Here is a 26,890-nt window from a genome sequence, read left to right as displayed (position 1 = left end):
GGGGTGTCAATAGTTTTGATGGCCTTAAGTGACTTTGGAGAAAAACAATGCAAAGGTAATTGTGGGTTTTAATGGGAACCTATTGAAAGGTGAAGGTGCCATGCAGAGTAAAAAGTACAAAGGTGTTTATCAGCAATAGTAACATAAGCAGAAAAAGCCCAGTGTCACTGAAATAGCAGAGACTGTTACCTTGCTGCTTGTTTCACTTTAACTCTGCTACTGCTGAAGGAAATGTTGTTCCTCTGCTTAGCCCAGGCCTGTTGTAATTGTTCCAAGAGTCTCCATGAGAATGCAACATCAGCACATTATGAATCTGACACATTATCTGAACCAGTATGGATAAGATAAATCTCAATATCTAGAGGTCAAAATCACTAGTAGTAGTAATAACCCTTGGATTATACAGATGACATGTAACTAGGAAGTACAGTTGTACTCTAGGTAATTTTCATGCAAGTGTGTTTCATTCTGAAGATATTAGCTCTTTGGGCTCCCAGTACCCCAATATGCACTCTTCTTTCCTTGCTGATAAGCTGAGAAGCTACTCTGATACCGCAGACAGCAGAACGGCTGTATTTACATCCTGCTGGAGTACTACTTCAGAGGTTGTGGGAACGCCTGCAACATTTGCAGGTCAGCATTTCTCAAGTAATAAGTAGATGAAAACTGTAAACCACTTCCCACACACAAGTTATGAGATCTGCCTTCCACAAGAGTTAATAGTCAGCTTTGTTAAAAAACAAAACCAAACAAAAAACCACCAAAGAAAAACAGAGCTACAGGAGCTTTTTACTTCACAGCTGCATGAGTGCAATCCACTGATGCTTTCCCAAATTTGAAAATGATGCTAAGGTTCAAGGGAGCAGATTGGAACAGATATCTGCTGGGAGATAGCAGCGAGCCTCCATTCAAAAGAACACAAGGAATAAACAGCAAAATAAGTAACACAATGGGTAAAGTCAATGCTGACCTTTTTGAAATTGAGACTATGGAAATTTATACGATCATGCATGGAAATACCACTAGACACCCTGTGCTGGACATTGCTCTACAACAACAAACTTATGAGATCCCTTGCTCTTCTTCTACACTTATGCTCCTGGCCATGGATATTTCTAAGCTGGAGGAAGCTGTTGACAATGGAAGGATCCCACTGATGCTTAGAGGACACTTGAACTGTTAGTGCTTCCAACTGATGCCAACAGGATATTCCAAAGCTAGACTACTACCAAAAATCAAAAACCAAAAAAACCCAACCAAACAAAACCAAAACACAAACAAACAAACAAAAAATTAAAAAAATATATATCTGTACTCACTTTGTAAGGTAAAGTAAGCTGTTTCAAGTGATGCTCCCAAAAGATATGCTAAAACAAGAGGAAACACTTGGGAGCTTCTTACGCTGCCTTCCTTCTGGTGAATCAGGCCCAGTCTGTTTGTTTATTTATTCCCCTGATTTACAGACCATCTACTGCCATAGCAGCAGGGTGTTTATTTTCACATACAAGAACATAAATTCTGATAAATTCCATAAAATCTGGAGAACAAACAAAGCTTAAGAAAAAAACCCAAACCTCTAGCTAATGCTAAACATCTTGAGTTGTGTTCTGAATTACTACACAGGGACTATTTTAAGTTCCAGGGTTTTTAACAGAGATGACTGATAAAAATAAAGGACTACAAGCATTTTTTTGAATTAATTGAAATAAAGGTCGATGGACAATTTCTTGAAAGCACATATGTGATTTAGAAAATAAAGTCTTATTTTGAAAGACACCTAAGTACAGCATATTATCAGCATTTAGCATCTCATTCTAGTGAAAACACTGAAGACTAAATAATTCTCGTCTTGGAGGCTCTGGATCTATAAAGGTCTTGTGGCCTTTCATAGTACTTTAGTTTTAAGACTTTAGTTCTAAATTAGTTTCATAATTAAGTTTTAGGTTCCTAAATAATTTGGATTGTGTAAGACTTTACTGGAGAACCTAAATGCCTTTAAGAGTCTGAACCTTGGGAAATTAATATCTTTTGACACTGAATGAGACTGCAGGCCTGCAGGCCACATTCACTGAGACTGAAGCAAGTGAAATGCTTCAGCTCTGCTAAGGGCCTCAGGACCACTTCTCCAAGGAAGAAGTTTTCAAAGACATTGAGAATTCCAAGCTCCTCAGTGTTGTCTGATATGGGTTAGGAGGTGAATTTCAAATAGTATATTAATATGAAACCTAGCTTTCTCAAAGGAGACAGAGGCTTCCAAATCAGACAAACTGTGTCTTCCAACTTCAGTCTCTTGTTAAGGAAGAATTTTAACTATGAGTTTTCTCAGCCCTCAGTAAAGTTACCAGAGAGTTCTCCCCAAATCTCTTGAAGAACAGAATAGTTCTATGATAACTTGCAGTAAAGGAGGAAATCTATTGCAGTGCTTTCCTATCCTTACTGCTAAAACTTCTCTAATGCTATTTTGCTTTCAGTTTTTCCTCATTATTTCCCACCTTAACCACCATGGACAAAACTTGATTCTTTCCTTTGCAGCAGTTTTATATCTATTTCTAGAGACAGTTATGTTTTTGTTAATTTCTCTCTTCTTTACAATACATAAATCCAATTGTTGCAATATATCCTTGAAGAAATTTAACTTTTTCACCTTATCTGTCCCTCAGATGATGGATACAAATCAGTTATAATGGCTGTTGAAGATGGATGTCCTCTGCACTGGCTTGGGTTAAGAACAATGTCCCTCAAAAAATGCAGTAGAAAACTGAAATGCAGACTGAGTGAGACTCAATGGCAGAGGTAGAGCATTATTGATCCTTTAGGCTGGTCTGCATGCCCAACCAGGCAGCAGCACTTTTGGTAAACTTGTATGTAGGGTGAACCTGTGAGGATTAATATTTTTGTAAAGGGAACAAAGATAAGCAATGCATTTAATTTTTTCCATGAGACTACAGAAGTGTGGGAGCTCATTCCCAGTTTCTTCACAAGCTGAACCTTGCTGACTTAAAAAACAGAGTGTCTGATTCCATGAGTATCATTAGCAGACTTATTGCGTCAAAAGGGATGGAATGGAGTCAAATCAGCTCTCACTGATTTGATCAGCTCTTGAGTGAGAGCTGATTGAGCTCTCACTCAAGAGAGATGCAGTATGAGCTATGTGCAAACCTTCAGGGAAGGTTTTGGTGAGGAGCTCTGCTCTGTGAACTTGTGCTCAGAGTTAGGGGTGAACAGCTGATAGTACTGCCTGTGGGCTGGACGACTTTGTCAACAACAATCCCAGTAATCTTGGGTCTTAGGAAATGTGATTTAGTTTCAGCCTTCTGGTAAGCAGGGAAGTATACTTGAATGCAGTGTCTGAGAGATGTGCTGGCTTCAAACCTGTTCTAGTCAAACAACTGATGAACAAGAGAAAAATATTTGTCATAATTTCAGGAAAGATGTGGAGTAGGAAGAGGAGAATTAATGTATTGCTTGAAATATGGACTCAAAGTTTTTAAAGCATGTATATGCTTTAACAAAGAGAAAATACTATGTTCTGTGATTATGATAAATTTGAACAGGGAACATAATTTGTTAGATGCCTTGCATTAAACTCTTATTTTGGCTAATAAATACATAATGCTTATGTAAAGTATTATAGCACAAAACCATATTTATTGTTAGTGGGGAGCTGTTTGTATTAGGGAAAAAATTACTGCTTCTAAGCTGCCATTCAGTGAACGTTATCAAATCTAAACAAAATCTATGGTCCTGGAGATTTTCTAAAAGCACTGTTGGAATTTGGCACCTAGGGTGGTACACATAGCTGCAGCTCTTGAGGTTGGCTCACAGACACCTCTGAGTGAAGTGGAAGGATTATTTCATGGACTTGGCAAACGATTCTTCTGTTTATACAGCTCAGTAGGATATTTACTTTCTCCACAACAGCAGGACACTGTGGATTCATGTTCAGTTCGTGATCTGCTGTAACTCCCACCTCCTTTCCTACAGAGTTTTGGATTTCTCTGTTCTGTATTCATTCATACTCCACACATGGCTGTTCACTTCCATGTGGTTTCCTCCCTCATATCCTGCTCTTGTTCATTTGTGATTTTGCCATGCGTTCACTAATCTATTGGATACTGTGCCTTCCTAGCAAAATGCACCAGGATACTGTAGAGTTCTCAGGTATCATCAAATTGTTTTCCTCCTCCTGCCCTAAAAAATAGACTGTCTAATTGGGCAGAAGTGGGATCAGGAGAGAAGTCTTCCTTTATTGTCAGGATTGGACTACATCTGGCTCTTAAGAAACTTCACAGAAGAGGCTCGAGATAGGAAGAATCAAAAAGATATCTTTGTTCACATGTGATGCAGGCAGAGTCATGGCACGAGGTGGTTTCCTACCCAACGGCTATTGCCTGTGGCCTCTCTGTTTTTGTTAGCAGGTCCAGAGATCTGCAAATCTGATCTGGCCATTTCTGGTACCTTTTTAACCTGATAGCTTTGTCATTTACCTGCCCACTAGAGAGAGCATCTCCTACCACAACAGAAATCACTAGGGAGAGAAAAAATAAAATAAAATAAATCCCCCAACAGCCCCTCAACCTTAAATTTTTCTGAGGAACACTGGACAGGGTTTGAGGCCTCTCACCCCCTCTGACCATTCCATCCAAATGATTTTGTTGTTTTTCAGTTCACTTATCTACACTTTTTCAGGCTCAGAAGACACTTGTTAGGGAAGTATAGAAAATCACATTGTCAGATGGGTTGGCATGAAAAAATTACCCAGAAAGACAAGAATCCAAGTGTCTTGAGACAGCAAGAGACGGAAAGAGGTTATAAATAAGGAAACTGGTGAGAGTGGCTTATTAAGAATTCTGTCCTGTGCTTCCATGTAGAAGGACCATATTCCTGGCACTGAGGGGATGGCTTGCATGCTGCTACCATACCTCTTCACTGAATGTGTTATCACTTCTGCGAAGACATGCAGCCCTGCAAGCGCTCAGTGCCATGCTGCCATCCACACTGAGTGTGCATCTGAGATGCATCAGATTATGGGCTCACCATTGGTGCCAAAACCACCTGCAAACATTTTTTCTTTTTAAGAATGAAATTTTTATCTCAGATCAAGTATAACAAGAATGTTATACTGTGGAGTTAAATCTGTGTCTTTTTAGAAAAAAAAAAAAAATGCTAGGACCCTTCCAAACAAGAGAATATTTAGGGAAAAAAAAACAAGTCAAGAGTTTGATTCACAAAATTCCAAAACAGACTGTTTCAACTTTCCACTTCTGTGTTCGTTTTCTCAAGTTATTTGGTGGACAGTGAAGTCAACTGAATCAAGTCAACAGGGAAAAATAAGAGACAGTACAAATGAAAAATATCTCTGTCCTGCTCCAAATGTAAGAAGATATTTTCTATCTATAAACTTCTTACCTTGGGGCAGACAGCAGTTTCCTAGGCAGGTCCAGCTCACCCCAAATATTGTACTCCTAAGGTACCATTTTGCCTTTCTCTGTGGCTCTCAAACACCTTTCTTGTGGCAAAATTTTAGCGTAGATACAATCCTAAACTACCACAGGTCTTGCTGTTTTCTATCTGTCCTTTTTCATTGATTTTTCTTCCACTGCATCTATTTCCTACCTAGATAAATTTTTTCACATATTGCAAGAACACTCCTTCTCTCTTCCCCCTTTTTTTTTTTTTTCCTTTTCCTAGCCCTCTTTCCTACAGAGGTTTTGTCCTGGTGTTTTGTACAAGGAAGTCTCAGTACTACATCTTTTAATGGTGCAGTCATTCTGTTCTCTCTTAAGTTCTTTCAGCAGCTCACTGCAAAACAGTGAGGGTGATAAACAGCCTCACCTCCTTTTTATACATGGCAGAATTATTTCTGTCTCCTTACTGGGTATACTGCAACTGCTATATCACAAAATCCCATTTATTAGGCACGGTTACCCTGTGACTGATTTATCACATAGGTCTGTGTCATTTGCCATTGTTCCCAAGTGATGCATTTCTACTTCATAGGAGATAGCCTCAATGATACTAAGTTGGGAAATATTGTCAATATACAGGAGAAAAAAGCAATGCTACAGGCACAAGTGGCCAATGTTAAGGACTGAAATAACAGGAACAGGATGACAGTCACTACCTTAAACTACACCATCATGAGCCTGGGGACTAATAAGAATTTCTGCTTCAGAGAAGAGTTTGTCAATTGGAAATAATGCATTAAAGGCAACCTAAAATAAAAGCTTTTCATTAAAGAGGAACATACTTTTCTCTGGAAAAGATAGTTTATATGAAAGAAATTAGCTTGTTAACTGGTATTTCTTGTAAAGAGGATTTGATTAACAGTGATTCTCTAGGCAAATATTCTGACTGCAGTGAAAATAGCGCTTTCCATCAAAACTTTTCAATTATAAAGTTACCCCTCTCTATATGTACCTACTATTTACAGCCCATTTTTTACCAGACTGGTAGATGTCATTACGTCATTAAATCAACTATTTATCTAATTGTCAGTGCATTTCTGGCCACAAAGAACATGATGATGGGTAATGGAAGGCTCCCCCAAATGCTTCTCAAAGAGTTCTGTCGTAACTTCAAGGCCAGAGAGTAGTGGCTATAGCAAAACTGACCCTGAACCCAAAAAGCCAAACCCCAAGGAGGGTTTGGGATGAGCTCTGTGCAATAGCAGCTTTTTCCATTTCCACCACACAGATGCTCATTTCTCTCTTAGACTCTCAAAATCCTGTCTTTTCTTAACCTTTTAGTTCTTTCTTTCTTTTTTTTTTTTTTTTTTACCCCTGAAGTTGTGTCTGCTTGTGTGCAGCTCAACCTTTTCCTTAAAATCCTCTTATTTTTCATTCCTTTTGCCAAATAAAAGAGCATTATGTCCAGGGGAACAGAAGGGGGTAGTCTCTGTGGTTGTTCTGTTGAGGAGCCCATGAGAGATAGGTCGGTTCCAAACCTATCTTGCAAACTCTATTGCAGCATTTTGTTAAGTCCTGACACACATTACGACTCACAGAGGATCAGGGGAGCAGAAGGGTACATCAAAAGCAGCTCAGAGGTGGGTGGTTCACAGGGCATCTCTCCATTTCTTTGTGGGTAGTGAACTGGATCCCAGGTAGCGATAGTGGCTTCATTTCCCTGTGCTCCTTTCAGATAATCCACTAGCCAGACTCCATGGTTCTCCCTTCTACCTCTCCCTGTAAGTCACATCATATATCCCTGCCCAAGACCTGTTTGAACTACTTGTGAACAGCACATTGCTCAAGGTCAACCAATTCACCACACTTGACTGATACTGCCCAGAAGCTCTTTGAACTGTAAGGTTAGGGAAGGAAATTTTGGACTGGAAAGGTCTCAGATGGGTGACTCGTGGTACAGATGAAATCTGTCTTTGAGTAAAAGCTACTATTTGCATGCCCCTCTGAACTCTTCAGCCCTTATTGAATTTTCTCCCTTGAGGCTCTTTCACTTTGGTGCTGAATTCCAGAAATTCAATAGCCAAGCCATTCTCATTAATATACTGTCTCTCTTCTTAACTGTTTCCTACACATCTCTATTAATAGATTTAGGCACTACACTTTCACTGTGTTCTTTAAAGCTGTGAACTTCTGTTACCATAGAGATTTTTTTAAAAAATATTTAGCCATGAAAGTACCAATATTAGACTGTAGGTTCTTTGGGCAGGGAATTCCTTTCTATCTGTGTATTGTCCTTTGCCAGACATATTATAAACAATAGATATTCTATAGGTAGATCTGTTTTACAAGCTTTATCATGGATATGAATATTTTCCATCCTATGAGCTTCTTTTTCTCTAAGGTAAATGAATCCTTTCTATATGCAATGGATAAACACGTGGTTAGCGTGGCATCTTTGCTTTTTCACCAGGCCCTTCTCTCATTGGAAGAACTGAGCCTTTGTCTGCATGGATCATTTCTATACTTCTGTGAGAATTAGGTCCAGAAGAAACCATTTTGCTTCCACTTAGCAAAAGTCTAATCTGAATGATGAAAGGATTTGCATACATTTACCATTGGTGCTGTGAAAACCACTGCTATCATCTGCCTCTAGTACAGCAGGTTTCAAGGGAACTGGAAGACATCTGCATTATTAGGACTAAATTAAACATTGACTTCAATTGCTCCATCTTAATAAACCCTCCACTAAGCACAAGGAGAGCCTTTATCAAGCTTGAGTATGCCCTTAACTTCTGGAAGCAAAAGAAATAACTATGTTCACCCCTTTTTTACCCTCTTCCCTTTGAGGGGATGCTAGGAGGGTATCTACATAAGCTTTCAGACGACTCAGAAGTCAAATGAATAATTCTGTGGGTGTAAAGTTGGAAATCATCCTGTGTTTTAGAAGAAAATGTAATCGGCAGGGTTTAAAACAAAAGAGAAGCCACAGAAGCAAAGCTTGTCACACCATGTCAGTATCTGACTAGTCTCATGTGTTGTGACTTAAAATGCTCTCAGGCTTGGGCAGTGGATAAGGAAAGGACAAGTGAAAGAATAACTCTGCTGCTCTGCTAAGCTCAGTGACTCTAATGAAGCATTTTGTTGAAAGGGATGGAGCTGTTGAAGGGGAAACGTGTAAGATGTGCAATACCCAAACTTAGTGGGATTGGTAACAGCTACATTTTTTCATAGCTGGAAAAGTGCTTAAATCCTGAACAAGTTCAGAAAGCACAGAGGACTTACTTGCTTTCTCCTAGCTCCAATTGCAGCTCTCCTGCCACAGCAGAGTTGGGTGTACATGGCCTTCTCTGGCTCTAGAGAAGCCTTGAGTGGTTTTACCTGGAGAATTTCTTAGAATGCATCATGAATCAGTGATTTAGGTTGCTCAGAGAATCACCAGCAAAGGTATCAGCAAAAGCAGGTTTAATATGAAAGTTAAAGCACAACAAAGTTGTCTTGGTTTGAGTTCCAAGGGTCTCATTTAGGACCGCTGTTTATAGGTTTGCAAGAGAATTGCCTTTAGTTGTAGCAATTTTCCATCCTGGTCACAACTCAGGCTAGTAACTTTCTTTGAAGGTTCAAAATTGTTGTTCTACTTGCATTGTTATTCAGGCAAGAAAAATAAGTTTCCAAGGCTGTTTGTTAAAAAATGAGTTCATGGAATAGCACAAGTTCCTGGGAACAAACACTGTTTCTGATAAGCTTAAGAGGAGCTTGGCCCAGGTATTGTTGTTCAAGGCTGAGGTCTAAGGAACGTTTCTGAGATCATAGTGTAGTGTGGGGGACGGACCACTACAGGTTGTGACTGACATGTATGAGCAGATCCACCTACTGAAATGCTATATTTCTTCACAAAAAAGGTTCAACAGAGGCAGTGGCAGCATGCACAGCTCCACTGTGTGCAGGCAAAGGATTCAGCAGCAGCCTTTTCTCTGAGGATGAGAAATGGCTGTGAGTGTGCAGATTAGGGCTCTGTATATAAATAAGAGGGACAGAGAGGTTAAGGCTTGTGGGGTAGTAAGGAAGATTGCTTGAGAGGTAGGGACAGGACTGAGACCTGGCTTCTCATCGCCTTGCAGTCCTTCCAGTCAAAAGCGAGAGATGGATTTGTCTGAATTCCCTCCTGGAGGTACTGTCTTGCTAGTCATTGATTACAGAGTGATTTTAAGGCAATAATATTCCAGGCTTTAGGGAGCACAGTCAGGCATCTAACTACCAGCGGGATGAATCTGTGCCTGGGAGGGAAGAAAAGCGTCAGTCCAATTTTACCCTTTTGTCTGCCTATTTGCCTGTTTTACAAGGAACCAATTTTAGTTGTTCTGCACTGCAAAACAATAAAAAGTGATGTGCTTTTTCTGTCTCAATTGCTTTAGGTCTTTCTTTTCCTTCCCCTTACTTTTGCCCCCCTTCTTTATATCGGTTGCTATCATATTCTATACAATTTCTTTCATATTTTACTGTTCTTGTATTCAATCTGATTTCCCTGTGATACAAAACTGAACACATTTCTGTCAACATCTTACATTTAGCAACCTGTCTAGTTGGGCTGATTTTTGTTGTCTTCTGCACTTTCTATTTCCAGCTTTCCTTTGCTGCTCTGCAGTCTATTGTCTTTGTTTACTTTGTTTACTCTACTTCACCAGTTTCATCTGCCCTCAGTTCAGACCTACACCTCAAATTAAAAATCCCTTTTCTTGATTGGGATCACACATGTTTATAAATACATGCAGTAAAAAGTGAGGGGCAATTTTACAAAATCATGTACCCAGGATCTCTCAGCTGACATGACTGTCGCTCTGCTTCCCAGCTTCAGAGAAATGAATGTGATAGACTTTTTCATCACAACACTTTACGCCTTTCCCCCAAGTCCAGAGAGCACCCAGGGTAACCTGGCAAATGATGTTAAGGTCTCCTGAGAGATGTGAGCCATTCAGCAGGAACAGATGGCATTTCCTACAGTCAGGAATCAGTGTTAAGGAGAGCAGAACAATCTCCTCTCCACAAGGCTGCCATTCCAAGGTGACAGTGTGACTGCAGGACCACTGGATATGGTTAATCCTGTGACTGAACCCAAGACTTAGCTGACATATGGACAGGAGGGAGGAAAATGCGACTCTTCATCCCAGGTGATGTAGATTCTGGGCACCTTCTCCTCCTTGTTCTGGTTTCTTGAGGACAAGTGTGCCGCAGGCTCCATCTGGTTCTGTAATAAAGGATAAATTATTAAAATAAATAAAATATTGATGAGATGTTCTATAAAACAGAGGGCCTTTAAAGTATTGATTAAGAATTGAGAAAGTCATAATGAGTTTTATCTGCAGAAATAATCAGGAAATAATTTTTGTGTAGTACCTCTCTTCATGGAGCAGGTAAAAGGCAATACTTAATCCCTGGACTTGACTGTCAACTGTATAGTTTATACACCATCCAAACACAAATTTTTACAAGGTCATTGTCTTGTGCACCCAAGAGCCTTGTGGCACCTCATACAAAGTAACAAAATTTCACAATAGCATTAAGACACAACTAATCACCACTACAGTAAGGACAGGACCAAGTAGGAAGATCAACTTTCCACATCCTGCAATGTATGTTTCAACTAATACCTTTCAAAACAACATGGAATCAAGAGAGAAAGATGTGATGTGTAAAGGCAAAAATACGAATCTTTTAAATAGTTAAAAGCAACTAAATATTATTCCTTAAATAAAGAATAAATACCTATTATTGGCTTTGGATTAGAAAGGTATGACCTATTCTAGGTTAGTTCTTCAGAGTCAGCTGAAACACACATACTTACTAATAGCTATAAAATTGCCAAATGTACATGATGATTTTGGCATTCATGCAATTCTTGTAATCTGCTCCTAGTGGGAATCTTATCAGGCTGGGGCTTGTGTGTTTAGGTACCTGCTAACTGACATCATGTGCTTCCCTTTGTTGGGATATAACTTCTCTGGAGCTTCTCTTATCATGACTCTGTCTCACAGGAAAGTACCAAATTCTCTGACTCTGCACCTGTATAAACCCTTTCCCAGACTCCCATAATGAAGGCAATTTGTCCTCAGGCTCAGCTGTTTGGGACAGGTTGCAGTGAAAATCAGTTGTGGGTAGACCCAGTCTTTCCAGCTGTCTTTTAGCCCTTCTAAAAGACAGAAGGGTCTCTCTACCACTTTTCGAGAAAGGCACCTTCAGGGAATGAGTCAGTCTTACCTAAGATCTAAATCAAAAGCTTGGCACTTCTAGAGGGTGAATCAGACCTTAGCTGGGCTGAATCACTCCTTGCAGCTGTCTATCAATCTGACCAGCTGGCTAAGTCTCCCAACTACGGTGTCTCTGAACTGCCTCCAGACTAGCTTCTTTTGAGCTTGGTAAGTCCCACAGTTAATCAAAACTTCAGCTATAAAATCCTGCATTTTTCCTTTCTGTCTCTCACCCAAAGTTTAGTTGTTTGCCTGTGAAGCACTTGACTTTGTATATCCCACCATGACTTCCTGGTTCTTTACTGCTGAGGTTTTCCAGCTGCCTCATCCATCTGAAGAGCCATGAAGTAAATAGTTCTCCAGTAGGTTTCAGTCAAATAATTCTATTAAGGTATTTCCAGTTGAATAGGTTAACGACTCACTCTTGACCTATCTGGTAGATCCATGGCAGGCCCTGCCAATTTTTGGTATCTTTCTACATGTTATGATTCTTTACTATGACCCACAAAATAAGCAGAGGCCCAACCTATGACTGATTTAAAACTGACTTTCTATGAACCTGATGTCACTGCATCTATTTATAATATGTCAGAATTTACTTCACCCTCTTCTCTTCATAATTCCTTAGAACTATGTCTGTGGGTCACTCTCTAGAAATCTATTAGACCATCTTAATAGTGGCATTAAATATTCTCTCTATAACTTGCAATGGAATATTCCATAAAGCAAGGTCTCAGATTGAGAGGAAAGGAGTTGCAGAGGTAATATAGCACTCCTGAAATATTGGTGTGGGGATGTCAAGATCCATATAGGATAGGTATGTCTAGTTAGGGTTTTCTTTTTTTAGGGTTGCAAAGCCTAAGGCACAGATCAACAAAAGTATTTCCACTACAAACACTGAATATTGCTGTGCCTGGCTTTCAAACCCTTCATTCCTGATTTAACAACACTTTGGAGGGTTGGGTGCTAAGGAACAGAATTCACTAGAGCCAGCATGCTGAGAAGAGAGCTACTTAAATTAGCCAATAGGAGAAAACAACAGGAGGGATGAGTTTTAAATCACGTCTCTCTTGAGGGATTGAATGCCTTAATTTGACTTCATGGAGATTAGTTTGCAGGCTGCATTGCCTATGCAGGAAGGAAAGTGTTTGAAGGCTCTTTAGCAAAGGCATGACGAAGCCCAATCGTTAGAAAACAGGAGTAAAAAAATCAAACTGGAAGCAAAGAGCATGTTTTAAAGAATCAGGATAATTAACTGCTGAATTAGCTTATCAAAAGATATAACACATTTTCCTCCTACTGAGTGGCATCTTGTACTCTGAATTTCTCCATCAATACTGAAAACAATTAAAATGCATGTGTATGGTTCAGGAATTACTGGCTGATAATATTTGTCAGGAGCTTAGTGCACATAATCTACCATCTCCTGTCTCTTAAACAGATTAATCTGCTTTTACCAGGGCTAAATTTGGCCTCACTCCTGTTCCTGTGTGCTCAGTGATATTTTGATATAGAATAATGTGAGTTAAATATTGTATCAGCTTATCTTGTCATCTCTCTGCAGCCATTGCAGGATTGTCCTTTATTTTTTTCTTCATTAGTACTTTGACCAGGGCTTTTTTTACTGTATGAACTGCTTCTGTTGTTTCCCCTGGGATTATTCAGCAGTCTATTAGAGCTCATTACTAGAACATTTTCAACATATAAATTGTCTTTCAAATCCTCTGCTCACTTACCTGTCATTTCTTTAAAGTCATAGCCCTTATGGATCCAGCTCTCCCTCTCTTTTTGCTGATTATTTTTTGGTTAGAGAAACACAAGCCATAGATAGCCAACCTACACCTTTCATGCAATTCAGATTTATCTCTCATTCTGGATCTGGGAGCCTGGTCCACATTCATTTTTTGTCTTGCAGTACCACAACAGGATCCCTGGGAAAACCCTGTCACCAGCTGCCTGTGGTCCACTCTCAGTGCCTCCCCATTGTGTGCTCTACAAGGTGTATGTGCTGCTGACTGTGACCACCTGAAGCTTTGAGTTATGTGTTATAGAGGATCAGGAAAATTAACCATGCTCGGTGGATGCTACTTTCCCCACAGTTTAATCAAACTCTGTAAGCTGGGGCATGCATTTGGGACAAAATGAACTCCATCAAAAGCAACAACCTGATTTTGGCCAAATTAGATCTTTTAATCTTTCCTGCATGATTGCATAGCCTCAGGTGGAAGAAACTTGTAATCACACTGGCTTTTCAGTGCATTGCATTGCAGACTTGTAACTCATTTATTCATTCCCACCATCCATCTCTCACCAGTCAGCTCTTCAAGTATTTCCCTTTCCTCAAAAAAAATTTAGTTTCAGAAGAGTTTTCCCCTGTGTGCATTTTCCCAGGCTGAATCTAATTCTGTTTTATTTTCAAACTCTATTTCTTTCTCAGCTTTGACAGTTACAGGGCAAGTACAAGAAGTTACATGGAATTAAATGCAATCCACACTACTTCTCTGTTCTCCTTGGGATTTGCAACAATTTCTGGTTTTGTATCACCTGTGAATGTAATTAACTCAATCTTTATTCTGGATCAGGGTTGTAACTGCTCAGTGAAGAAGTGGCCATGGTGAGATCTGAATAGATTTAATCTCTCAACTAAGGGAGGGATTATCTTTCTAATAAGAAATTGTTTTAGCAGTATGTTTATTTATGTGAGATTTTTATGTCTGTTTTTATGTCACACAACAACATTTTCTATGTGAGCTGAGAGCAAACTTTCTTCCTTTTTTTTTCACTAATTTTGCCTTGAAGTGAGAAGTAATTAGATTTGCGAGCCTGATGCACACTGTAAAATGCTGTAATGATGATCTCTTGTGACTTTTTTTATCAGACTTGTGCTTTCAGGGTTGCTGGTTTGTTGGTATTTTTTAAATTTCTCCCTGAAGGGGAGGGTGGGCACAATGTCAGTGATGCCAGCAGCTATTCCTGCAGCCATCCCCTGAGACACCAGCTGTGCTGAGCCCTGTGCCCAGAGACACTAGCAGCTTGCTTTGGCAAAGAGGTGCTGCTGAGCTGCCATATCAGAGCCAGCAGAGGGAGCAAAAAACATTGTGTTCAGGAGCAGCATTAAGGTTTTTTTTTCATTAAGTACCATCTGTTTAAGTGAAAAGTTTTCTTTTTCACTCTCAAACAGATTTTTTTTCTTGCTTTTATACTTATTGTCTCACACTAGAATTGTCTCACCTACAAACTTCCTGCTCAGTCCATAGGACTGTCCAAACCTTTAAGGCTCTCACAGAAAATGAGTCAGCTGCTAGGTCCCATCTTAGATCTGTGGGAGCAACATGAAATGAAAGCAGTGCTGCAGTACCAGTGGTAAATCTTATAATGCAGCTGCTATGGAGCAAAAATACCTGGAGACTGGGAACGATGAAGACTGAGCGTATTGCAACGTGCAGCAACACGTCTCACGTCCTCTTTGAAGTTTCTTAGAACTTTGTGTACATCAGCATAATAAGTGAGCTGAGCAGTGCTGAAGATTGCTGAGACTCCTTCTCCACACTTGACTTCCAGTAGCTGGGGGCAGAGGCAGCCTGCCAGTGCAGCACTGGGCAACACCAGCAAGCTGAGCAGAGGTCCTGTGTTTATGCCTGCTCACGCAGCCGCCACAGCCTGGATTTGATCTTGTGCTCTCTATTGTGCGTGTTGCAGCTGCTTGTGTAACATCTTAGACAGCTCTTTGAGCAAAGGGTCACCTTGCTGCCTTAATGTGTAGTGCTGAAGGCAGCAGGATCCCTATACCTAATGGGGAAATAATTATTATAATTAAAGCATCCAATCACCAGTTTGGTTACCTCATCAGTAGGTCAGTCTCTGAGCCCGAGAGTCAGGATGGTCTTGCTACTAAGTAAACTCATATATATCTGCCCTTTGTTCTTCTACCCATTATGCGGCATGAGGCAAATACTTTTCCTCTAAACTTTTCAAAAAGTTCTTTTAAGAAGCATGAAGTCAAGCCTGATAAAGTGCAGTGTAGAACTCTGCAAATAATTACTTTAAAGTTTCTTATTTCTCATTCAGAATTCTGGATGCAAATGCTGTGTCTATACTTTAAATTTATCTCCTTTCTCCTAAATGCCATATGCTATTGATTGGAGCCATAAACATAATAATTGATCTAAATGGAACTGAACAGGCCCTTGGGATTCCCCCACAAACACAATTGCAGGTTTTTTTTTCCACAGAGTTAAGAAAAGCCAAACATTTGATCAATAATTTAAGAGGCCATTTTGTGCCTGAATATGTTCATGATGGAAGGATTTCTGGTAGAATTTAGGAAAGCTGACATTGGTTAAAATAGATGTGCTTTAGAAAGGTATCCAGGAGAAAACCTGGCCTTCTATATTAAAGGAGAAGGATAGGATATCATAATAACACAATACTGAAAAAGGCTGTTTGCTTTCTGGTCATGATTTCCACTGTTCAAATGAATTTCTAAACCTTTAATGAAGTCAGCAAGGATGCTGAAAGATGACCTGAAGAAGACTTCTGGAACCAAAGTCCTAGGTCCTGACTGCAAATGACCTAAGCAAGGTAAATGCCTATTTGATTGCAGATCACCATCATCATCCCCAAAAAGATTCTTTTCTACATCTGCAAGGCTCTCAAAATGGCCCAGAAAAAGGTAAGATGAGGTAGAGATCTCTATATTTAATTCAAATTTCCCTGTTTTTGTCACTGCTTTTCTGTTTTTCTCAGAGTGACCCTCTTCTCCTTTGCTGAAGAGGTGTATAAGATGGAATATAAGATGAAGAATGCAAGGTGCTGAGAGAGGAGTGCTAATTACCATTCAAGCATGGCAGATAGACATTACTGACACAGAAACTGTATGGAATAACCTCGTCCCTGAACAGAGAGACAGCAATAGAAATAGGAAATGTGAAGCAAAATCCAAATGTAATAAAAATTTTGGCATCCTTCTTGCAAGTAGGATTTAAAAAATGTGTGTATGCTCCACTTCAATGAAAAGCTACATTAAATATGTCACAACCTTCAGCTTTCCAGCACACATTTAAAGGATGGAACGGAATGAACATGGTCAAAGTACAGAGTGCTTGGCACAGAAGCAATTAAGGTAGGTTTTTCTTAGTTTCTGAAAATGTGAAATGTGTGAGAAAATAGGAAAATTAACACTTGGACCTCCACAGTCCACCTGGAAAGCACTGCAAAAATTTTAACTGTATTGTTAAGAAAATTTATCTAAGCTAGATCATGAGTAGACAAAATCAAATGAATGAGAGGAAGATTTCTCCAGACAGTCTGAACTCTGCATTTATAGAAAACTGTATGGAGAAGGTTGAGGATCAACGCAATCATCTCTAGAGCAGCTGGAAATCTTGACAAAGTAACTGGAAAGAGAACAAAGGAGAAACAGCTGTAGCTTTCAGTCTTTGTTAAACATACCCAAAGCTTGATTCTTAACTTCATGCAGTCCCACAGGAGAAAAGCAATAATAAAATCATAGATTCATAGAGTAGTTTGGGTTGGAAGGGACCATCAAAGGCCACCTATTTCAACGCTCTTGCAATGACCACGGATATCTTCAACTAGATCAAGTTTCTCAGAGCCCCACCCAACCTGACCTTGAATGTTTCCAGGGTGGGGTATCCATCCCTCTCTCTGGGCAACCTGTTTTAGTTCAGCTCCAGTTCAACTCGGAGCTTCTGGATTCAGAAATTACCAAATTCAAAGCCAGCAAATCACTTCCTGTGGCCCTGAGGTTGGAACCCCATGGTCCGACAAAAGCCACCGGCTCTCCAAAGTTTTCTGGGTTGCTGCCTGACACCTTTCACAGCGCTGTACTTTGGGCTGGTTATAGTGAGACTTAAAAACCTGTGGTATGGGCCACCACGTGGAATCCAATGAGATGAGGATTTCATACACACTGTCTGCATGGTGTTTACAAGCCTGAGAAGTGGACCTTGCTTGAGCAAGCTTTGGTAGGGGGTATCAGAAATTACCTTGCCAAATAAACACCTTGCCAAACACCACACCTTTGTGGTGACTGTTTCACACAGATGCATTCCAGCAATGAGAGTCTCGCTGCCTAATTCCCCAAGGTATTTAAGTGCCTTATTCCCACTGATGTCAATGGCAATCAGCTACTTATGAGAGGACAGGCTCTCCCTTCCTGCTGTTGTGGAAGATGGAAAAAAGTTGGAAAAGATTTGGCAATGATGGCTTCAAAATTATTTCCTGTACTCTGTATCTGTAAAACTACTGAAGGTCTTCCTTAGGCTCTGCTCTGTGATAGAGCAGATCTGTGGCTGCTCTTGCCTTCCCAGATAGAGATCATAAGACACAGGGAAGAGTTGTAGCACACAATGAGCCATCCCCATTCCCTGACCTCAGGCTGGCAAACCCCCTTTCATATGAGCTTCAAGATACTTGTCAGGAAGTGCATTTGGATTCCTGAGACCTGGAAGGTCAAAGCCATTCAGTGCAGGTGAGAACCAGGCTGACATGTGACAGGTCATTTCTCAATGGGCAACTGGGTGCAGCTCTGGGCTGCAAAGTCTGATTTTTGAATCTAAACTCTTCAATATTTGAAATATGTCTTTGTACCCCAACACCTAGCACGATTCTGGCATCGATGAACCTTTCCACTTGATTTTTGATGTTTATATTCCCGCTGGGTGTCACTTTCATTATTATTTTCCTGTGCAAGCCTTTTCTCCTTTCACCAATAAGTCTCTCACCATGCCAAGCCCTTGGATTGCCTGTGTGTGTTGGACAGCTAAGATCCCTGTCAGTTTTCTGCCTTCTAACCTTTGCTTTGGAGTGTCACAACAGCCAAACAATAGCTCCTGTGATTTAAGCTTTACCACTTGCTTAAAATTCACATGGGCTAAACCTAGTCACAATGAAAGGTTTTGACTTCAAATATTTTCAAATATTTAAAGCCACCATTGCTGCTAAACTTCTCAAATTTCTGGAATATGTAATTCCAGTTGAATGAAATTACTTAAACAGACTGTGCTTTGGGAATGTGGCCCATGAGCTTTTAAAGAATTAGAAATCACTACAAAGACATGGGCTGTCACAGGGATGCACACACACACATCAACTCACGTACATGCTCAACCAAGCCTATGCTACCAAGGAAAAGGCAAATTTGAAAAAGCTTTAAAAGCTTGTTCTTGGAGCTGGTATAGAAGGTCATGAATGGGAGGAAAACCAGAAAGCCTGTGATAAAGCTTAAAGTTTGTTGTAAAACTGCCTCTGATTCCTGCAAGAGGCCCAATGCACCTTACCATCCACTCTTCAGCTACTCTCTCAAGAGCTGAAAACTAAGTACTTTAAAGCCAGGAGGAAGCAGGAGGCTACAATGATTATTTACCTTAACTAGACTTTCTAATTTCCATAATTTCTGCTGCTTAGAGAACCGACCCCTGACTCTTTTTCTTTACCAGGATTCAGAGTCATTATCTCTGCAATTAAAGCAGTTACAGAGGTACATTTCGAATGCAGGTTCCTTTGAATTATTGCTAATAGAAATATTGAGGAGCTCTGTTAGCTTTGATCTCTTATCACATCTTGCACAGAGCTCACTCTTGTCTCTTTCTCCCTCCCTCTCCCTCTCCAAGCATGGCTGCTCCCAGCATCTCTGTGTGTAATCAGACGTGTCACACCTCCACAGAGGTAAATTAGGTTTATGTAAAAAGGAAAATTAAATTAAAACTGGTTAGGAATTAATTGTGACTGCCTTGGATTAATCTATCATATTATACTATTGTTGGCACATCAGGGCAAAATATCAGCTAACCCAGTTTTTGGAGTGTAGTGGGGAGGGAGCACATTCACCTGCAGCTAAAGAGGCAGCAGTAAATTCTTGGAGAGATGTTATTTACTCATAAGAAGTTGTTATTCTTTTGCAATAGTGAAATGTGTTGCATCATCCAATCCTTTTAACAGCAAAATCTGTCTTTTCACTTACGGAAGGACACACCACATTTCATCTATGTCAGCAAAACGACTATATAAATTGCATACCTGACAAACCCATGTGAACTTAGACAAAGTAGTCAACACGCCTAAGCCAAGGAGTTAACTATCTCCACTAAAAGCAAAAACCACCAAATCATAGGTTAAATAAATAGGCATAGGAGAAATAATGTTCCATCAAAGTAGTTTGAAGGAAAAAACCCGTTATTTCTGACAACACGGTTGCTGCAAAAGAAAAATATTTTATCCTCATAAAGGCATCTTCTTTCCATGCCATAGGCAGGGTTTTTATGGCACACTTTTTAATGACAGATGAAAAATTGTCACTTAATGGGGAAATGTAACAACTCAAGGGAAACTTAAATTTACAACTGGATATCAAAATATTTGGTGAAGTAATGAGAAAATGAAGTCAATATACAGTTCTTAGGGTGGAAATTCTTAAAACTTAAGATCAGCCTTACTGCTTTAATTTGAACATCATCTGCTCAATGTATCCCAGTTTTGAAACTCAGAGTTCCTGAGGAAAAAAGTCATAGTCCCTTGGCTAAACATATTTTCCAGAGTCTAATCCCTTTGACCTAGTTTGTGTGGTCTTAAATAAGTCACCTTTCCAGGTCTCAACTTCCACACCTGAAAAGTAGATTCAATGAGCTTGCAGTGACACCATAAGTATGAATTCACTGCTGTGTCCCTGGCTCACTCCAGATATCATTGCCACATAAATACAGAGCTCTGCCCGAAATACTGATGCTACTCTGGAAATGGCAAGAAAAGCCACTTCCTCGGTCTCTTGTATCCATAAGCACCTGGATCAGAGCAGGGATTTTAGGGTGGCGGTAACAGCCCTGTACTCAGTGACCAGCTGCTGAGCAATGATTTGGAGGGACTGTCTCAATTACAGCTGAAGTACAGTCTTCATCACCTCCAGTTAACAGAATTACCAGAGCATGGTGAGTGGCAGAATATCAGCACAGAACTTTTCTATTATTAGTGAGGCTATATTAGAATAAAGCCACCTTTATTCATGACAGACAATAGGCAGACACTTTTGTTCTAGGGAGAGGATAAGTCTCTTTTTTCACATAGGAAAATGACACTTTAGCTGCAGTCTTTAGTCTGGAAACAATAGTCTATAGCAATGAGAAATAAGAAAATTGTTCTCTGGAATGACTTCAAAATTCTCTGCAGCCCAAGCGAAATTGTCACATAAAGCTCGGGAAAGCAAGACAGGAGGAGGCCACTGGAAAGAGAGAACAAAATTTAAGGCCATTTAGAGCAAACATAAGAGGTCATGTTGTAGATACTTACTCACATAGTCCCAGCTACTGATAATCTATATCTCTCTAATAGTTGGGTATGGAGGTACCCACACAACCCACCTTTGGAAAGTTAATTATTTATGTGTATATTGGTGGGATTAGAAGTTTTGGACTAGTTGTAAAAAGATGTTTAGAAATGTGTAGGTGTACAAAGTTGAAGGGTGTAATAGTTTGGTCTTATGGTTTATCAGCTGTTTTATTGCTGACATTATGTCCCAAATGTGGATTTTGCTGACTGACATTTAAGTACCTGTCATTAATAAATCAACAAAACACTTCAATCCTGATCTGTCTTAACAATTTGAACTGTGCAATTCTTCCCTGCTACAACAGATGTCTTGTGATTGGGACATTTATTGTAGACAAAAATTACTATTTGTGTAGATAAATAAGGGTTAGTTCTTGCAACAGGAGAATTTTTGTCTTTAGAGAAAATCGGTCAATTAAACCTGAATAAATTGAACCACAAAAAGAATGGAATGAGCCTCTTAATAAAGTCTAGATGTACATTGATGTAGTTATCCAAATTTAAAAGAATATTATAAACTTTGCTTTGAATCTGACTGAGCTAAACTTGAATGTGACTGTGACAAATTAACTTTGGATACAGTCCCAGAAAAGAGTCAAAATTGAATTAGGGTCTCATACCTGATTAAAATGGATTTAATGTCACCCTTGAAAAAAAGATAAAAAAAGCTGGCCTCTGTAGTTAGTTGAAAGAGATGAAGATACTTATCCAGCTATAGGCCTCAGTAACCTCAAGTAAACTTCTTCATATTTTCAAAATAATGCAGACCAATAGAGTTAGTGAGTGTTCCCCTTTAAGATACCAGCTGTGCTACATTCTTGGTCCTCTGCCACATCAGGTCACATGAGATGTTGATCTTGGCCAAGGGGAATAAGTAGAAAGAATGGCTGAAATTAGAAGGGGCTAATGACACAACGCATTTTGAGATCAGTTCAGATCAGCTGAGGGGATGGGATCAGCATTTTTTGACCAGAGGCAATCAGGATATCTGCTAGAAGAAGGCAATTAGACATCCTAGAATCATGAGTTGCCCAGCTGGAAGCTAATGAGTTATGGAACCCAAATGAAGGAGAAACAGAGCCTAATTAGGCTAAATAGGAATTCCTGGAGGAGCAGGGAAATGTCAAGGAGTAGACAGAAAAACTCCTTCCAGTGCTTTTTAACCAATTTTTAAAAGCAAAATAATTGGGGTGGGTTTTTTTTTTTAGCATAATTATTTCTTCTTTTATTGCAAAATTAAAATCACCTTCTCTTTCTGTTTCTCTCAGCTTCTGTGTCCAAGTCAGTGCTCTCTTCCTAATACAGAAGGTTTGTCAGTAGTTTTCCAGTTGGAGAACATACCATGAAGGCTTGCTGCACAGGGTATGGACGCACGAAGGAAAGCATTGCTGGCAGTATCAGCAAGGTATGGCTCTCCTTGAGCACACAGATCTGAACTTTATTACCCCTGAAGGGGTCCCATACTAAACCATGAAAGACATCCTACTTGGAACTAGAATTCTGCTTCCACACTTTATAGTGTCTTGAACTCCTACCACACCTGCTCCATCACTATTCACTGCGTACATCTAGACAGCTGTGAAACTTGGAGGAATTGTGATCCAAATGGCTTTAAAAGGAGATCCAGGGGCCCAAATAAATCTTCCAGATGCATGTTGAGTTTTGGATTTGAATCAAATTTACCTCCAGTCCATGTATCTATTTAAATAAAGAAGCCTAAAGCGGAAGCTGCAGTCTTGGGAATATACCCACCTCTTCTCAAGCAACAGCTTTTTAGCAGTGTCATCAATCCATGCACAGTGGTTACATGGGCTATGACTGCATGGGAAGAAAGAGGGGAGCTGAGAAGCCTCTTACAATGCTGCCAGAGATGCTTTCAGCTGTGTTGTTGTGATGTATCAGGCTGAAAGAAGGTTGAGAGACAATGGCAAGAGAGTAGCAGCTGTGTCAACAGACGACACTTGTATTCAAGGATGCTGAGATTTTCAAACTGGTTGTTTAAAGTGAAATATATATATAAGTGGCCTTGATTCGTTTCTTCAGTAACAGATGTTCTCTCCTATGTGATCTATTTATTTCGTTAGTGACCGGAATTAAGTGCCGCGGGTGTGAGGGAAGACAAGTACACAATCAATATGATTGATAAGCAAGCTCTGGTTTATTCAAAGATCTTGTCAGTTTATATAGTTTTCTACAAGTAAAGTCAGTAACAAGCTTTCATTGGTTATTTCATAAAGGGTCATTGTTACATGTTTTTCTTACTTGCAGTTGCAGCTGCAGCCAAGTTCTTCATCTTCTAGCTTGGTACATCTCATTTCGCTAGGTACATCTTGTTTTGCATCCTGTTCTTGTACAACTCATATCTCAAGGATATGCTGTCTTTGCTATCTGTACATGCGATGTGTGCTGTTCCTAGGCCAGGCACAGTGTGCTGTTCCCAGGCCAAACACAGTGCTGTTCCCAGACCAGACACAGTGCTCAGTTCTGGCGTTTTAAACAAAGGATTATCAACCCATGGCCCTGCTCCTACAGCCATTCCCCAACAATTAAGAGCTAAAATTTGGTCACTGGCTTTTGAAAGGTATAGATTTTCCCTGTAAGACAGTATGGCAGAGCAAATGAGGGTATCTGGTATTCTATGTGTTACAGCCTATCTCACTGAGACAGGATCAGGGAACAACCTAGGTCAGAAGCAGCTCTTGGATACTGCCTGATAGAAGGAAGAGCTCAAGGAAGAGCTAGTCCCCAAAGTAGGGCAGGGCTGGATCAAACACAAGCCATAAAGGGGTGGCTTCTGCTCCCCCTGCCCACAGACACACATGCATTTCATGCAGGCACAGTGCAGTGCCGTGGCTGCTGCCCTGATTTGCAAGGAGTGGAAGAGAGCTTGACTTTTTCAGTGAAACTTGGTGAACAGCACAGACAAATGCCGAAATTACAAAGCTTGCATACAAGAGAAGACAAATCCTTTCTCAGAGCTGACCTTGCTAAAAACACAGACATAAAACAACCCAAACTGAGAAATTTCATGTTGCATATACACCTCCAGATGACTCTTTAGACATTCTTGACAACAAAGAAAAAAAAACAAAACAAAGCTGCCAAGAAAATATTTTGAAATCCACAATGCTCTTGGGGAATGATGAGGGAGGAAAGGCTAAGAGGGACAAGAGAGAAAACTAAGATCATCATTCCCTAACAGGTAAAGCCCATACTGGCAGGCAGTATCTTCCTCCAAAAGGTTACAGCCTAACTAGAGAAAACTGACCAATCCTGGACTGCCCTTTCAGTGTTTCCTCCCACCAAGAGGAAATATTTGGCCAGGCTACCCTCATGGCTACCCTCAGACGGATATTTTGGCATTTCTGCTTTCTGTTCCACAGGTTCTAAGCTGGAGGAGGAGTGATTGCATCTCTTGGGCCTACCCATGTGCAGAGTCCCATTGAATAAAGGAAGAAAGGAGTGTTTCTATTTTCCATTTTACAGTGGGCAGATGGCAACCAAAGGAAACTACACAGCTTTTAGCAGGCTTGGGACCTCAGCCTATCCTCCTGGATTAGCAGCACAGTGACTTAAATTCAGGGTCAGTCATGTTATCCTCTTGGTGGGATATTGCTAATGCAAGTGGATACTTGTATCACTGGACTTGTAGGGAAGACCTGCAGTAAATACAAAACCTATAAAAGAAGTGTTCTGTTAGACAGGTTAGGAAGAGTGATAAGAATCTCCTGATGGAGCCAGGAAAGAGATTTGCTCTGCTCTGCCAATGTGCAAGCTCAAAAGGCTGTTCTTCCATATGGGGATGCTAGTGAGGAAAGCATGAAAGTAAAATGTAATTCCTTTCCTGAGGCGGGTGTGGTGAGGAGGAAGCGCAAAGCTCATAGCAGTCATCTTTGGTGAGGAAGATACTCTTTTGTGGTTTTCCTTTGTTCTTCTTCCTTGAATTCTTCTACTAATATAATGTCTCTCTTTTCCCATAGCTGTTCAATCTGTTCATATTTGCCTCCCCTTCATGCATTTCATGCACCAAATTCAAACTCTTGACTGACCAGATTGCCTCCTCAAGGCTCATGGGCTGAAGCCTATTTTGGTTGCTCCTTAGCTTAGCAAATTCATTCTCTCTTCTGCCTTCACATGTGAGATATCATCAGTATTTTTTGGATGCCTCTACCCACTGTGTGTACAAACCTGTCAACCCCCCCAACATGGCTCAGTGACAACGCCCCGCTGGAGTTTCCAAACAGCAAGGAAGCCATCCATGAGCAGCAGTGAGAAGAAACGTCAGCCTGGCAGTGGGCTGTTGGAAATCACATGTGGGAAGGAAAAAGTCAAAGCTGAGCTCAGGGCTGGATGACACTGTAGTCTGAACTGCAGAACTGTTCCTAAACTTATTCAGAAGGCACCAGCTGTCTCCTGTGGGAGCAATAACACTTCCATGTCTGCCTGGGCTTATAAACTTATATCTGCCCCATCACCAGTTTGCTAAGTGACTATTTGAACACTATTTGCTCCCTAGGAATCCCTGGCTTATATTACAGAGAGGTCCCTAGGTGTCATTTGCCAGATGGGAACATTGCACACATTGCACAAATTGGGCTTCACCCCTATGGATGAACCAGCACTGAGACTGAGACTGACTTAACATCAGATGTTATGTGATGCAAATAAATACCACTCGTATTCCAACCTGCAACCTGCTTAATCACTTGGTCTATTCAGCCTGGGGCAAAGGAGACCGAAGGGAGACCTCACTGCAGTTACAACTTCCTTGTGAGGGGATGAGGAGGGAGCACACCCTGATCTCTTCTCTGTGGTGACCAGTGACAGGACCCGAGGGAATGGCCTGAAATTGTGCGAGGGAAGGTTTAGGTTGGAAATTAGGAAAAGGTTCCTCACCTAGAGGGTGTTTGAGCACTGGAACAGTATTCCCAGGGAAGTGGTCACAACACCAAGTCTGACAGAGTTCAAGAAGCGTTTGGACAATACTCTTGGGCACACTATGTGACTCTTGGGGATTGTCCTGTGCAGGGCCAGGAGTTGAACGAAATTATCTTCATGGGTCCTTTCCAAATTCAGCATATTCTGTGACTCTGATTTTGTAAATGGAAAGATGTACTTCCTTTGCCAGAAGCAAATGCTGATAGGTCAATTGTGGTCCTGAATAATTTTGGGAAAGCCTAGCTAACTTCTGCTAACAGATTTGCTGTATGTAGATGATTTTCTCTGTTTCTCACCATCATCAAATGCAGACATGCCCATAACCACACATTAATTTATTTTTAGTCACTCCTTTATCCTACTTCATTTTTCCGGGATATGCCATAAAGGAAAACAAAAAAAGGAAAAGAAAAAGAGTGAGAATGCTGTAGGAAGACAGAGATAAAAAGGGAAGGAAAGGAGACAATTACAGAAGATGTGAAATATTGGAGCCCATTTTTTCAATGAGAAGTTGATTTGGACCCATTTTTGTCAGGACAAAAGGTAACAGCAAAGGAAACATGACCTAGTAAATTTGAAATAAAACTCTGGCAATTGAATGTCAGTGGGCAGTAAAAACAATAACAGTAAGCAAACATGCAGGGATATATCTGGCTTCATAGTAAGTAAAAAACCCCCTGGAACTACACACATTTCATATGGCACTCTGTCTACCTCTCATGGTATGCCTTTCTTTCTAATCAGAGAAATCCATAGATTGGCTGACATAAGGCATCCATTGCTTATGTCATTGCTTATGTAGTGTGATGTCCCTGGAAGGATCAGAAGGACCTGGGAGCAGAATAGCACCAGCTCAGCTGCCTAGGTTAACACACTGAGGTGGTACCCCAAGTTATGTTGGATCCAGCAGCATCTTAATTGCATATAGGAGCTGCTGCTGGAGTTGTTCTGAGCAGCACT

General features: G+C 40.4%; 1 long non-coding RNA gene across 1 annotated transcript in view; it reads right to left on the bottom strand.

Moving 5' to 3' along the window:
- Positions 1 to 8,855: 8,855 nt before the first annotated feature.
- Positions 8,856 to 26,890, bottom strand: part of LOC128788829 (uncharacterized) — a 35,209-nt gene continuing 17,174 nt past the window's right edge. The window contains exon 3 of the long non-coding RNA XR_008431217.1: positions 8,856 to 10,650. This is a non-coding gene — a long non-coding RNA (uncharacterized LOC128788829). The remainder of the gene's footprint in view (positions 10,651 to 26,890) is intronic.

Source organism: Vidua chalybeata, chromosome 5, assembly GCF_026979565.1.
Source record: "Vidua chalybeata isolate OUT-0048 chromosome 5, bVidCha1 merged haplotype, whole genome shotgun sequence".
Lineage (NCBI taxonomy): Eukaryota > Metazoa > Chordata > Aves > Passeriformes > Viduidae > Vidua > Vidua chalybeata.
Note: the sequence above shows the minus strand (reverse complement) of the source record. Positions and strands in the feature narration are given on the sequence as shown.